The sequence below is a fragment of the Sminthopsis crassicaudata genome, chromosome 1 (genome assembly GCF_048593235.1).
Source record: "Sminthopsis crassicaudata isolate SCR6 chromosome 1, ASM4859323v1, whole genome shotgun sequence".
In the NCBI taxonomy this organism is placed as follows: domain Eukaryota; kingdom Metazoa; phylum Chordata; class Mammalia; order Dasyuromorphia; family Dasyuridae; genus Sminthopsis; species Sminthopsis crassicaudata.
In genome coordinates, this window is record NC_133617.1 from 562,370,529 (window position 1) to 562,385,948 (window position 15,420).

Here is a 15,420-nt window from a genome sequence, read left to right on the forward strand (position 1 = left end):
GCATTCCAGCACAAAATCTAGACCTGAGATTCAAAGAGACAGCTGCTTTCTGATGTCTCTGGATAAAAAGCCCGATGGAGAGTGGGATGGGAGTACTGTCACATTGTTATAATAGTGATGGGAGCGTCAAAATGTTCAAATTTTGGCAAACACTACCTTACCTCTGGGCTTTCTACTTTTAAAAGCTCATTTAATTCTGACCAGATCAGGAATGAGACCAATTTGAAGTAGGCTTAGAGTTTCTACTGTACTCTAGAATGACCTTAAGAGATTCTAGCTGGTCCTTAATAGATTCTTATTTGGAGTATTATAACTTTTTTTTAGGGGGAAAAGGGTGGTGATGAGAAGAAACACTTTGATAGCTAATGTATCTCTTAAGAAACATGTTTTAAATATTCATTCAAAAACTCTTTTTGGTAATAAAGAACTGAAAACAAAGTATAGCCCATTATTTGGGGGCATGGCTAAACAAACTGGTACATGAATGTAATGAAATATTACCATCCTATTAGAAAGGACATATATGAAGAACTCAGAGAAGCAAGGGAAGACAGATAAATTAATGCAAAGATAATAGAACCAGCAAAATGGCATACACATATATATTCCTCCATCTTCAAATGTACACCTATATTTATCATTAAGTTTATTTATACTATAATGACATAAGTAGAAAGAAAAAAGGAAACTGAATATTATATAATTTAAAAAGACCTTAGCTCCAGAGAAAAGATATCTTTTCCCCTTTTTGTAGAGAGATGGGACTCTCCTTCCTTAATGCTTTTGTACAAATTGTTCCCTGTGCCTGAGATGATCTCTCTCCTGACTTCAGCCTTTTAGTGTCCCAAGCTCCCTTGAAAGCTCAGTTTTTAGGATCACTTTTTACATGATACCTTTGTCCTTCCATCCTTTTATTCTACATCCCCCTATCTCTCAGCTGTTAATGTCTCCTTTCCTCCCAAAGTACCTTATGTTTATTTTGTGCCTACTTATCTATATACATGTTGTCACTCTCCCTCAATAGAATTTAAGATTCTTATTGGCAGGAACTATGGCATTCATGCATTTTTATTCCCAGAAACTAGCACGGTACCTGAAGTATACAAAATACTTAATAAATGTTTGGTGATTGATTGATTGAGAGCAACAAATTTAGAAAAGGATTCATTAGTCCCCTAAATATCTCCATGACAATACCCAGACACCAAGTTGCCACATATCCTTGATGCTGAGGGGAACGTGCCAAGAGAATCTCCAGGCATATCACAATGTCCCATTTGTACTTTCACCACTATTACAAATAGTGTCTCATTCTCCCCACTAGCATAGCATTTCCTAGAATATGATGTTTATTTTTCTTTCCCTTAATTGGAGGAGATGTAGTACTTTAGCAAGTGACTGATTCTATAGATGGAGAGATAACTGCCTGTTAGGATCATAATTTTAGAGGTAGAAGGGATTGTAAAGGTCTTCTCATCTACTCCTCCCCTCATTTTACAGTTGAAGATACTGAGACACAGAAAGGCTAAGTAACTTGTACAAAGTTACATGGGTAGCACTAGAACTGAGATCTGAAACCAAGTCTTGTGATTAGAGAGCAAATATTCTTTTCACTAGACCACACTTCCTCAAATGGTTAAGGACTGGTTTGAGATTTTAAAATAAATGCATTGCCTTCAATGACAATTGCTGATGAAATTCAGGAAGGGAAAAAAGCATTCTTGTTTGGGCTACAACAGAGTTATATCCTTCCTGTGGCTGGAGAATCATGGGGAATTGGAGATTTGGTCCAAGGCATTAGTAAAATTTAGAAATTAGGTAGCATAAAAGCCATTTAGATCTTGACAGATACCTTTTTATCTGTTTTCCAATTGTCCACTGTATCTAGTGACAGGGCATGGTATAAGTAAAAATTGAGAGGAAGGACCAGAAGCTTAGAGCTTTAGTCTTAAAATGATAGCAAGTTTTAGAAGCTCAGGGCAAGAGATAAAGATGGTACTGACCTAATACAGTTATCTTTTCTACTTAGTTGAGGGAATGATTAGGGTGATGTGTCTTCATGATCTGGAAAATCCATGTAAATTTTTTTGGCTCTCTCTTCAGACCAGAGAGGAAGTCTGATTTTTTTTCCTTTTTCTATTATGGGGTGTTTATAGTACCTAAATATAGGTTAAGTATTTGGCCTTAGGCTCTGTGTTTTCTACTGACCTTCATGTGTCATCTTTGGCTTCTACAAAACTCCCCCAAAATTCTCAGTTAATTTCTTATTCATAGCTATGAAATATCAACCTAGTGATGGGAAAAGTCAAGATGTGGAAGGGATAACTGTATTACAGAGAAGTAAGGTGAGCAGAGGGATGAATCCTCAGCTGGGGACTCAAGTAGGAACATAGATTTGGAGATAAAAGAAGTTATAGAGGTCATTTAGTCTATCACGTAGAGCAGTGGTCCTCAAACTTTTAAAATAGGGAGCCAGTTTACTGTCCCTCAGACTGTTGGAGGGCCAGACTATAGTAAAAATAAAAACTATGAACAAATTCTTATGTACGCTGCATGTATCTTATTTTGAAGTGAAGAAACAAAATGGGAACAAATACAATATTTAAAATGAAGTAAAGTTAAATCAACAAACTTACCAGTCTTTCAATGGGAACTATGGGTCTGCTTTTGGCTAATGAGATAGTCAATGTCTGGTTCCATATTTGTCACTGCTAGTCGTAATAAGTGATGCAAGTGTGATCCTTTAGTCTTGATCTGGTTGGAGATTTCAAATGTTCATCCTAGAAAAAGTCTGTTCACAGACATAAGTGCTGCCAAAGATGGTTGCCATTTTGAGTTCATGGTTCCTGAGATGAGGATATGTCTCAGAGGGAGAGATGCAAAGAAATTATGAAGGCTGCTTGACTTGAATGGGTCTTTCAGAGAATTGCAATTCTGCAGTTCAGCCAGTTTCATTTGGTAAATTGCATTGTATCCACATTTTCAATGTCAATAGAAAATGGGTTACGGAAAAGCTGTATGTCTTGTTCATGGAGCTCTTTAAATCTAAATTGGAATTCCTTTTGCAATTTTTCCAATGAATACACACATGTTTTGTTTGGGAATGCAATCAGCGCTTTTTCTGCTAACAGATTTTGAGTGTGGGGAGATGGCAGAAGTTTTCCTCCTTCACTTGTTTGATGAGGAGGACTAATTTTACTTCAAATGCTTTGACATGTGATTGCATATCACAGATGAGCTTCCCCTTTCCTTGAAGTTGCATATTGAAATTGTTGAGTAGCTCTGTTACATCTGTCAGAAAGGCAAGGTGCCATTTTCATTTTGCATCATTGAGCTCTGGTACTTCTTTGTTTTTTGAAAGCAGAAAAGTTGTAATCTGTGGAAGTAAATCATAGAAACGGTTCAAAACTCTCCCTCGACTCAGCCAACGGACTTCTGTGTGATATAGAACATTTTCATACTCAACATTTAGCTCAGACAGAAATTCCTGAAATTGTCTGTGATTTATTGCATCAGCTCTAATGAAGTTAACACAAGATACCACAATTTTCATAACTGAGTCCCACTTCAGTGATTTACTGCACAGCGCTTGTTGGTGGATGAGGCAGTGTATGGCTATTGGATGAGAATGGTTATGTTTGTCCATCTCTTGGTTAATGCGAGCAATTACTCCTTTCTTAGACCCCATCATGCTAGCAACACCATCACTTGTCACGTTGGCTAGTTTAGCCCAGTCCAGCTCCAAACCATTCATAGTTTGGCAAACCTTTTCATAAATATCCTCTCCTGTAGTTGCTCCTTTGATGCTTTTCAGTGCAGCAAGCTCTTCTTTGACTTCAAAATAATCATTCATCCCATTAATAAAAATTAGAAGTTGTGCAAATTCACAAACATCATTGCTTTCATCGAGTGCAAGCAAAAATATGATTTTTTTTGGTGGAGTTTTGCAAATGCTGATGCAGATTGTCCCCCATTTCTTCAATTCTCCGTGTAATTGTAGGTCCTGAAAGACTCACTGTATAAATAAATTGGCTTTCTCTGGACACATCTCTTTGGCAACAGAAAGAAGGCATTCTTTAACAAATTCTCCCTCCACGAATGATCTGCCAATGCGTGCTATTAGCTTGGCAACTTGAAAACTTGCTCACAGTGATGAAATATTTAGCTGCTTCCACTTCACAAAAATATTTTGCTGAGTTGTCAATGTATTTTTCAGTTTTAATATTTTATTTTTTCTCACTTCTCCAAACAAACAATTATATTTATCTTTATGCTGAGTTTCGTAGTGTAGACGCAAATTATATTCTTTGAACACAGACACTATATTCTGGCATATCAGACATATAGCTCTTTCCTTGTACTGCATGAAAAAGTAACCATAAGTCTACTGTTCTTTGAATATTCTACACTCCAAGTCAATTTTTCTTTTTCTTGACATCATTATTTCTAAGGGATTCCAAATTGTTATTAGTAAAATACATACATATATATATATATATATATATATACATATGTATATATATATATATATATATATATATATATATATATATATATACATATACATACAGCTCTACAAAAACAATATACCATCAATAACTTTGCCCACAGAGAGACATACAGACTGCAGTGCCCAACTTTCTCCAAGCTGCCTCTGCGCTGTGATGCTTCCCTTTCTCGCACTCTCTCTCCCGCTTCAGACCTTCACTGCATGCACACAAGTCACCACTCAGCAGCCCTCCCAAATGCCCTAGTTTCCTCTGAATCCTGGGATCAATTCTCATGATCCAGCGCTGCATGATCATACGTACTGCACTCGTAATTTATCATAATCGCAGGCAAGATTGTGCATATATGCATATAACTGCATGGTATATTGTATGTGCAGAATGAGCTTCAGTGACAAATCGTACATTGGGGCTTCCGGGGGAGGTCATCATGTTACTTGAAGCTGTACAAACGTATGGGAACCTTAAGAATCTGGAGGGGGATGAAGCACCCCCTCATACTCAGGATAAGTGGGGGGCATTAAGATCAGCCTCCCAGTGATTATAAGGTGATGACACATGTTAGCAATATTCCATCTCTTTGTGAAACTACAGAACATACAGACAATGATAAAACTGATGACCACAACAGCCAGACATGAGGTCATTATGGATACAGGGCTACCGCCTGGTACCAGGAGTCTCACTCTGGGTGACAATAGCAGTCAGTACCACAACATGCTTTAGAGAGGAAATCGTTACATTGTCATTACAGCATAATGACAATGATAGAGTCAAGCTGGGACTTATAGTACTAACTGCTACTATACCCACGTACCAGACACAGCTCATATATTCCCCCTGCAGCGGCCCTGACATGCGCAGCATGCACTGTACATCCCTCGCGCCTGTCTGTTGTGGTCGCTTCCGTTACTTTACAAGGCCACGGGCCGTCAGTTCTCCTTCTTCTGCATCTCTCTCCCTTCCCCACACCATACACTCCAGCCTGGGAACTCACCTCATCTCGGTATCGCCTCACACTCTGTCTCTGCCACCTCAGCCCAGTGCCGGGAGTGTGCGTTGCTAATGCAAGTTTAGGTTGACTGTCACTTCCACTCTGATTTTGCCACAAACTGGTGGGCCACATAAACGTCCTTAGTGGCCGTATCTGGCCCGTGGGCCATAGTTTGAGGACTCCTGCCCTAAATTAAAGAAAGGAAACACACCTGAGCTAAGAATTTGCTAAATTTGTCAGTCACACCTCTTTTGATCTGTCGCTCTCAGAACTTAGGAGCTTTGGCATGGGAGATATTTCCTGCCTCTTTGACAACCATATTATTTTTTTTCCTACTTTTCATTTTTATAATTCATTTTGCAATTATACATCTTAGAAGTTGGATTGATGGTGCCTGGGGTTACACAATCAGATTGTGTAACTTGATACAGGACTTGATACAGGAAGGAAGCAAGCATTTATTAAGTGCCTACTCTGGCCCAGGCACCAAGTACTTAAAATATTACCTTATTTTATCCTTTATTGAGAGTTTAAAATCCTAGCCACATATTCATTTGTTACCAGCCACTCTGTTTGGTTTCAGCTTCATAATCAACTTTATCATGTTCCTACCTGGGGGATCCACTGGTACTTTCCCCTTCCCTAAGCCAACCCTTTCCAATCGTCATATTTGCATTTTTCCTCTCCCATTAGATTGAAAGTTTCTTGAGGGAAGGGACAGCTAAGTGGTATGATGAAGAGACCACCAGCCCTGAAGTCAGGAGGAACTGAGTTCAAATCTGGCTTTAGACACAATACTTTTTAGCTATGTGGCCCTAGGCAAGAAACTTAACCCCAACTGCCTCAGCAAGCAAAAAAAAAAAAAAAAAAAAAAGAGGGAAGGGGATGTTTTTTTTAATTTGCATTCCTACCACTTAGAACAATATCTGGGATATAGTAAGTAGGCACTTAATAAGTATCCTGACTGATATCTTCCCAGAAACTCAGTGAGTGGGTGCTATTGCTATCTCCATTTTATAGACAGAAGATTAATGACTGCCTAGCATCTGAGGGCACATTTGAACTCAGGGTCTTCTTAATTTCTTAATCTCAGGTCTTTTCACTATGCTACCAAGATGTCATGAATTCTTTGAATTCCAAAGCCAGTTCTATATCCATTATGTTATTCAATCTCTAACATTACTTAAAGTTGATCATATCCTTTTTTTCCCTCCCAATCTTAGTGACATTTCTGTCTTTCATGTTTCTGTTAATAGCAATTCAAATTTCCAACTCATCCTGGCTTAAAACTCATGATCATTTTGTGCCCCATCCTCAACTTTTTTTGCAATTGAATGAATCACTAGATCCTATTGTTTTGTATTATTTCTAATGTCTCTCCCCTAAGATAATTTTTACTTTCTAAGACCAGTGTTAACAAGTGCATAGCCAGAATGTGCATCATCACAAATTGATAAAGGCCTCCAACATCTTGAATAGACCTCCTTTGATGAATTTATGGGATAACATAGATAAGAATCACACAAGATGGGTTGTGACCCTGTATTTCTGAAGAGGGCTCCTTAGTGGATGAAAACACTAAGCATGACAGGGGATGATGGGTCTAGAATCAGAAATATCTGAGTTCAAAACTAACTTCAGATATTTACTAGCTATGTAATCCTGGTCAAGTCACTTAACCTCAGTTTCCTCAACTGTAAAATGGTGATACCATTAGCATCTATTTCTCAGGGTTGTTGTGAGGATGAAATGATATATTATTTGTAAAGTGCTAAGCATTGTGCCTAGCTCAAGGGAATCATCTAATAACAGCTAGTCATCCCTTCCTTTTCATTTCTGCCATCATCATCATCATCATCATCATCATCATCATCATCATCATCATCGTACTTTGGACATTTGTTAGCTCATCTCTTGAATTACTGTAATGGCCTCCTTAAGGAGTCTGTTGGCCTCTAGTTTCTCCTTACTCCTCCCCCTGCAATTTATGCACCACTCTTTAAGTAAGCTATTTTTCCTGAAACATGATTCTCATTATATTACTTTCCCATCCCATAGCTGAAAAGATGCCCGAACTCCTCTATTGAAATAAGGAATAAAGAGACCAGGTCTCAAGTCTTAGTTCTTTAGGTTATTTACTAGTTATGTGACTTTGGACAAATCACATTACCTCTAAGCTTCAGTTTATTTACCAATAAAATGGGGATAATTAAACATGTTAGCCATCTCACAAGAAATGGGTTGTCATAATAACCAAATGAAAATGTAGTGAAAGTATTTTGTAAAAAGTAAGGAAAAGCCTATGGAAATATAAGCTTTTATGATTAAATTTGGCATTCAAGTCCTATAAAATTTGACCTACTTTTCCTTCCTTCTATTACTGAATATCAACTTTTTTTCTCCAGCAAAACTGGCCTACTCACTTTACCACAAAGATGCTTTATCCCCATGTTTATGTTTTTGCTTACATGGTTCCCACTGCTTAAGATGCCTTTTTGTCTCCTTTAAGCCTGTTGCAAATCCATCAATTCTTCTGGATCCCTATTCAGTTCCCATTTACTCTGTGAAGTTTTTGTTGTCCACCCCAGACCATAATTTTCTCTTTCTCTCTTTCTCTCTCTGTCTCTCTCTGTCTCTCTGTCTCTCTCTCTGCCTCTCTCTGTCTCTGTCTATCTCTGTCTCTCTCCATTCTATCCCTCCAAGAAACCTAATCAAGTCACTCACTTGGAATTTATTATATACTACCTTGTAGTAACCTCTGAGCACCTTTAAGCCATATATTGCCATCTTCTATTCCTCTATAGTATAACAGCAACTCTGATTCATCTAATAATGCTTTAAGACTTAGAAAACATTTTACTAAGAAAACTTAGAAAACAGCCATGAGAGATGTAGACTATGAGTAATCTTATACCAATTTTATAGATAAAAAGAAGGAAACTCAGAGAGAGGAATTTACTTGATCACAGTTACTACTGTGATTTAGACTACTAAATGTAAGAGGAATTGGGCTCATCTATTAGCTCCTTATTAAGCATTTTTTTCCCTCTGTAACCCACTCTTTCTCTGTCTAGTCTTCACAGTACTGGGCACAATGCCTTGCACAGAGTCAATATTCAAAGAAATTATTTATTAAGTGGTTTTTTTTTAAAGTAAATTAGTCAGCAAGCATTTATTAAGTGCTTACTACATGCCAAAAATTGTGTTAAGTTCTGGGGATACAGAGAAAAACAAAAGTGTAGTTTCCGTCCTCAGAAAGTTCACATTCTAATGGGAAAGTCAGTTTGCCTTTCTCTGTACCCACATTTGCTTAGCACAATGTCTGGCACATAGAAAGGCACATAATAAATACTTTCTATTTAATTAACTGATTGACAGGTGGATGAATCTTGGGCTTTATTCCAGTATAATTTGTTAGGTTGGTTCTTCTTTACTAGAACTGTGTACTTTAAAAACAGAATAGAATAACTTCCATTTATTCTCACTATCCCATAGTAAGAGGATAACTGGGTCTCTCTGGGTAGCTCCCAATTAAATCACCCAACTGAATTTAGCTCGTCTTGCTCCATCCTGTTCCTTGGCATAGTCTCTGAGGAACAGGGAGCCCAAATGCTTTTACTCCAGCATTCACCACGTGGCACTTGGCTCTTACTGGAGTGTTAGTGTAACACTGTGCAATGTAACAACTTACACTGTGAGTGTGTTGTGTGTTATAAGTATGTATGTATGTAACCCTTCCATGGCACATCTCAAAACCATCCACTGCCAGATAAACTGGAATATTTTAGTGAATATTTTGGAATCGGTGTCTATTATAAACTTGTAGTGAGATGATCTATTCAAACATCATTAAATAATTTATTTGACCTAAGATAGAGTCTTTCTTGGGCTTGATATAATAATTATGAAATCTGTCTAATTTTCAAAGGCCCCTGTGAATTAAGAAATGATGTCATGAGGATTAAAGGTATAGCATGCTTATGTCTTCTTAGACGTGACTTTCTTATGAAATGACTTGAAAAGATGCCAAGTGCATTATCCACATTCAGAGGAGGAGGACTTTCTTTCAAGCAATCCAGGTAGCTTCCAGTTATTCTTAGGTTATTATAAAGTATAGATGTGGCTCAGAATATAATGGTTTGCAGATGAGAAAAAATTCAAGTTCCTTGACAAAATTCAGAGTCACTGGGCACTTCTGGCAAATGAGAAGGTGTTAAACCCAGCACCTTGATCACATGAAAAGGGACCATTATATTCTTCTCCCTGAAATCTTTGACCTTTACTTTCTTGGAAATAGTGGAATATTCAGTGTGCTACAGAAGAGAAAATAAAATGAGTTTTTGAAACCTGGATCTGCTGCTTACTCCCCACATGACTTTAAGCAAGTCATCTAAAGTCTTTGGACCTCAATGTCATCAAGTTACTGGACTCTATGACCTTTAAGGTCTATCCAACTCAAGATCTACACTGTATGAATGACTTCATATTTCTATAGCATGTAGACTATATATATATATATGTGTATATATATATATATACATATATAGAGAGAGAGAAAGAGAGAGAGACAGAAAGAGACAGAGAGAGAGACAGAGAGAGAGAGACAGAGAGACAGAGAGACAGAGATAGAGAGAAAAAGAGAGAGAGACACAGAGAGAGAGACAGACAGAGAGAGAAAGAGAGAAAGAGAGAGAAAGATAGACATTGCATATATTTATAGCATATAAGTAAGGTCTGCAAAACATTTTCTCACAATAATCCTATGAGGTTAGTAGTGTAAGGATTTTAATTATCATTTTGTAGCACAGGAGAATGAGGCAATAAGTGATTGCTGATTGTCAACAGTGAGTGCTTGAAGTAGGAGATGAACCCCGTTTTTGAGCCCATGTTTAGCAGTATACTACATTGTTTCTTGACTTAAGAGTAAGTCCCAATTGTCCCTGGGGACCCTGTGATTTACCTCTCAGCCAGGTTTTGTCTTGGAGAAGTCTGAGTTTGTCTTAAGGTTTTTGAAGTTTGCACGATTCCTTGAGATTCAGTGTGTTATATTTTGAAATTGCCAGTGTAAGATGTAACATAATTATCTAAGTAAACTTTCCAACCTAGTCAAATTTTCTCAAAAGTAAGTGTGTGTCAGGTTCAACAGGAGCATGGATAATTCAATGTTTGCCAGCAGTAAGTGTGATAAACACTTGCTTGTTAAGTCAATTTCATCAAGACAAAATTCGAATGTGAAGTAAGAGTGTACCACAAGTCTATGACTAGAAATTGCAAATAGCATTCATCTGACAGATCAACTAATTTGCTGCAGTGATTCCAGCAAGATTTCAAAACGAGAAAGCTGGAGTTTATGTATGAAATGTAATTTACTGCAGAAATGCCCCAAGAGAAAACTTGAAGCTTCAGCCTTGCCTGTTGATTTTTGCCAAATAGTCAACTGGGGCTCTGTTCTTAAACAATCTGTGATTATTCACACAAAAGAAATAGTTGCATAGAATAATTAGAAACAATTAAACACCCCACTTATTGGTAATACACCACTGGCTGCTATTACATAAGATACACAGGTGCTTGCTGCAGCCCATCAGTGGGTATTGGCCTAAAATACAAGTTTAATAGAAAAACTGGAGGTAGAAATAACACCATTCCCCGTTGAACTGAAATTTAATGAGGATGGTGAAGGGATATAATTGTGTGTTCTACCTGACTCTACTTTTAATTTAACTGGAATATATAATACCTTCTCTAAAGTTACTGCTACCAAGTAAAACAAGTTACCATTCTTATTTCTGCCCTTTCCAGAGTAGAAAACAAAACCAAAGCCTGATGAATCCTAATTGAACCTCCCACCCCATTAATGATACATTCCTGTTTTTAGACAATTATATAAAAGCACATAAGAAGTATATATGCTTGGACTTTTACACAGTCAGTTCTGATAGGCTTAATTATAATGAAAGAGAACTATTTCATAAAGCTAATACCTATGTTTGTAGTAGTCAATGGATGAAAACTCAGGGTTGTGTTAGCTGAAAATTCAGGATTGTTTTAATTTGCATTTCTTTTATTGTTAGTGATTTGGAAGTCTTTCTTATCCTATTATCTGTGAAAAGCTTTCCAGTATCATGTAATCAAAATCACTTTCTTTTTCTAATTTTCTCTATCTATCCATCCATACATTTATCTACATCTGAGAGAGGTCTAGGAGCTATTTCCATTTCAATTTTTTAATAATTTGGTCATTAGTATCACATTGCATATCTATTCAGATTATATAGAAGAATAGTGTGTAAGATGTTATTTTAAGCCTAATTTCTGCCAGATTGCTTTTCAATTTTCCCAATTTGATTATCAGATAAGGAGTTTTTACCTAGACAATTCAGGTTTTCTATTTTGTCAAATTCAGGATTATTGAATTCCATTGCTTCTGATTCTCCCTTAACTAGTCTCTTCCATTGATCTGTATATTGATTTTTAACCAAAACGAGATAGTTTTAATGAATGATGCTTTATCTTCATAATATAGTTTGACGTCTGAGACAGAATAAGTTATTCTGTCTTCATCATTATTTCTTTTCATCATTTACATGCATATTCTATATCTTTTATTTTTCCAAATAAACTTTGTTATTAGTTTTTTGTTTTATCAAGTCCTATAAAATATTCCCTTAGTTATTTGATTGGTTTGGCATTAAAATTTTAACTTAACTTTGAAAGTACTGTCATTTTTATTATATTAGCATGGCCTATATTGATTATTGCTCCAGCTATTTAAATTGGTCTTTACATTTTTAAGGAATATATTGTAGGTTAATCTCCAGATATTTTATGCATTTTGTAATTATTAAGCATGGGATTTTCCTTTCTGTTTTTGCTCTTGGTTTTTGTTATTATTACTATCTAAAAATGCTATTGATTTTTGAGGGTTTATTTTGTAGTCTGCACTTTTCCTGAAGCTGTTAATTGTCTCAATTAGTAACTTTGCTGATTCTCTAGATCCATTTAAGGAAGTAAAATCTAAAGATAAATATGATGTAAAAAAAAAAAAAAAGCTTCTGGGCAAAATTTCCGAAAGAGCTTCCATACAAATATCAACATTTCAAAAGTATTACAATAGTTATTGAAAACCAAAGACATTTCTAGCAGAATGGATCCTCTTTCTACTGTTCATACAATATTTACAATTATGGTACCAAAGGATGATTCTAGAAGGGTAAGCACTGGCCCCTTCTGCTTCCCCTAGTATCTGTCTGGCCACTAGATCAATGTTTCCTTTACTGGATCTTCCTTTCAAGTATCCCCCAGGGATTAGTTTCACTTCTCCTTCTCTTTTCACTGTGCATTCCCATTCTTAGGCATTTTGTTCTTTATAATGTCTTCAACTACAATTTTGATGAAGAGAGACAGCTCCAGCCTTCGCCTCTCCCACTATCCAGTCCCACATCTCTGAGGCTCTAGCTGCATGACAACAAGCAAACATTTTGTCAGGGAATAAACACATTCATAGAGTTGTGGGTGGCAACATCTTTATATGGGAATCTGTTTCACACTGTTTTTCACATTTATGTCCACCCTTCTTTCAAAATGTTTTGTTTATTTTTTTGGTGGTGAAAGGAGTTTTCCTTTTAAAAAAATGAAATCCAACTTTCATAATGATTTTTAATAAACCAGATTCCTACTTTATTTTATCTTTTAACATCATATAATAATACTAAAGAAGGGAGAAATATTTTTGGCCCAAGAGCTTAATGCATATAAATCATTAATGTTCTCTTTCTTTCCTCATTTGGGTATTAAATTATCTGTTCATCCCCACCTCCATAGTCAGTTTTCTTCCCTTATAGTGATACCCCTTCAGTGCTTTTCAGATCATGTTACATACAGCATGCAGTTCCTCATTGCAAGCTTGCTCTGCTCCAACTACTATTTCTACCTTCATCTATATAAGTGTCATTTTTTTTGGTAAACATTTCCATTTGGAAAAAAAAAAAGATATTAGGGTCCAAATAAAGTGGTTCCTCTGAAACTATTGATGAAAATAGTTTATTATTGAGATGTTGATGCATTTGTTTCATTTTATATTTTCCTGTTAGATTTATCTGTGAATGATTTTGGGATTATGTGATATTGCTGAAAGAAACTAGAGTTTCAGTGAGGTGGAGGTGAAGAGGAAGTCCATTCTAGTTTAGGAGACCATTTGTGCAAAGGGACAAAAAGTGGTAAGGAAAATGTCATGCACAAGGAATAGACAGCGATCTATTTTGACTAAAACAAAATAAATGTATGCAGGTAATTACTATGACATTAGATTGAAAATAGAGCTAAGGACTTTGTGTTTTATCTCAGAGGCAATAGAGAACCATTGACAATTGTTGATCAGAGGGTAGCACTGATCAGTCTACTAATAAATATTTATTAAATACTCTATCAAGCATTGTTCTAGGGGCCAGAATCCAAAGACAGAAACAAAAAAACAAAACAGACTTTTTTTCTCTCAAGGAGTTGGTATATAATCTGGTAAAGTATCAGGCACCCACTCACATATGTATATGTATGTATGTTGATAAATAGAAAGAATATAAAAATGTCTTTAAGTAGTCCAAAAATTATTGATGTTTTTCTTCTCCATTTCTTTTACAGTTTTTATTATGAAATTGATTTTTTTCAGCCTTTTGACTTATTTTTACTGTTTCTTTTTGTCTCATTTTGTCATTGCCTTCTATTTCTTTTTTGTCCATTAAATCTATACAAATATTTTGAGTGCTTTGGTAGGTGGATTTCTGGAAGTTTTATGAATTTTGTAGTTATTAGAAATGGAATTTCTCTTTCTATTCTTGTTTCTCGGATTTGGTTATTACACATAAATGCTTTTGATTTCGATTTTGGTATCCTACAACTTTGTTGAAACTAGTGTATTATTTAGTACCATTCCTGATTCTCTGTGATAAAGTTACCAGTGGGTGCCTGTTGTTATCATGCTATCCAAGTATTGTCCTAAGATCTCCATTTGTTTTGGTACCTAGATTCTCCTTGGGTGCTTCAAGCATTAAGCTTCTGGCCAGAATTAGTCTCCTATGTCTATAGACCTCAATGCCTATTTCCCTATGCTAAACAGGGTTGAAAAAATTAATCTTTATGACTTTTTCTTGGATTTTTTCCAACAGGTAAGTTTTGTAGATTTTTTGGAGGGTTTTTTGGAAGGAGGGGAGCTTGCCATATTTCTTCCTGCTATTTTGTCATTTTGATTCTATCTCTGAATAGTCCAAGCAGCTACTTCTTGAGGTAGTACACTAAACTTTGGAAAAAACTAATTGTTAGGAAGTTTGTTTGTTTATTTTTATATCAAACTTAAATCTCTCTCTTTATAAATTATTATCCCTTGCTCCTATGAAACTCTGGGAGACTGAAAGACCATGTCTAATGTCATGATCTATGTCTTTCCGCTGGACTCAGATGGCTTTGAAGAAGGTGTGGATTGTGACTTTGCAAAGCCCACTCTCACTTAAATCCAACTCACTTTCATGTCATGCAAGAAAATGTCTGGGGGACACTTGAGGAATTTTGTTTCATGGACTTGAAAATAGGAAGAGCTACAGATGCAGAGTTGAGTGAGAAGAAAGTCAAATTTCTGCCTTCTATAAAGAAAGGTATCAGGACTTTGGTACCCCTCTAATCAGAGGGGAGTGTAGGTTGAGGGAGATGGTGTCAATCAAGGTTTGAGTTAGAAGCATAGTAATGGGATTAGAAGTGATAAGCTTAACCAGGTCTGGTCATCTTGTTTTTGGAATTAAAACCAGAAAGAACAGCAGATGCAGAGCAGAGCTTATAAAACCAGGATAATACCACTTTCCTTTATAAAATGTGGCTGCCAAAACTATCTCATTCTAGGTATTGTTCGACTGATCCAGAACACAGCCA

General features: G+C 36.3%; 1 long non-coding RNA gene across 1 annotated transcript in view; it reads right to left on the minus strand.

The window, feature by feature from the left end:
* Positions 1–15,420, minus strand: part of LOC141555306 (uncharacterized) — a 232,428-nt gene that overhangs the window by 85,199 nt on the left and 131,809 nt on the right. The window contains exon 3 of the long non-coding RNA XR_012486143.1: positions 5,506–5,689. This is a non-coding gene — a long non-coding RNA (uncharacterized LOC141555306). The remainder of the gene's footprint in view (positions 1–5,505; positions 5,690–15,420) is intronic.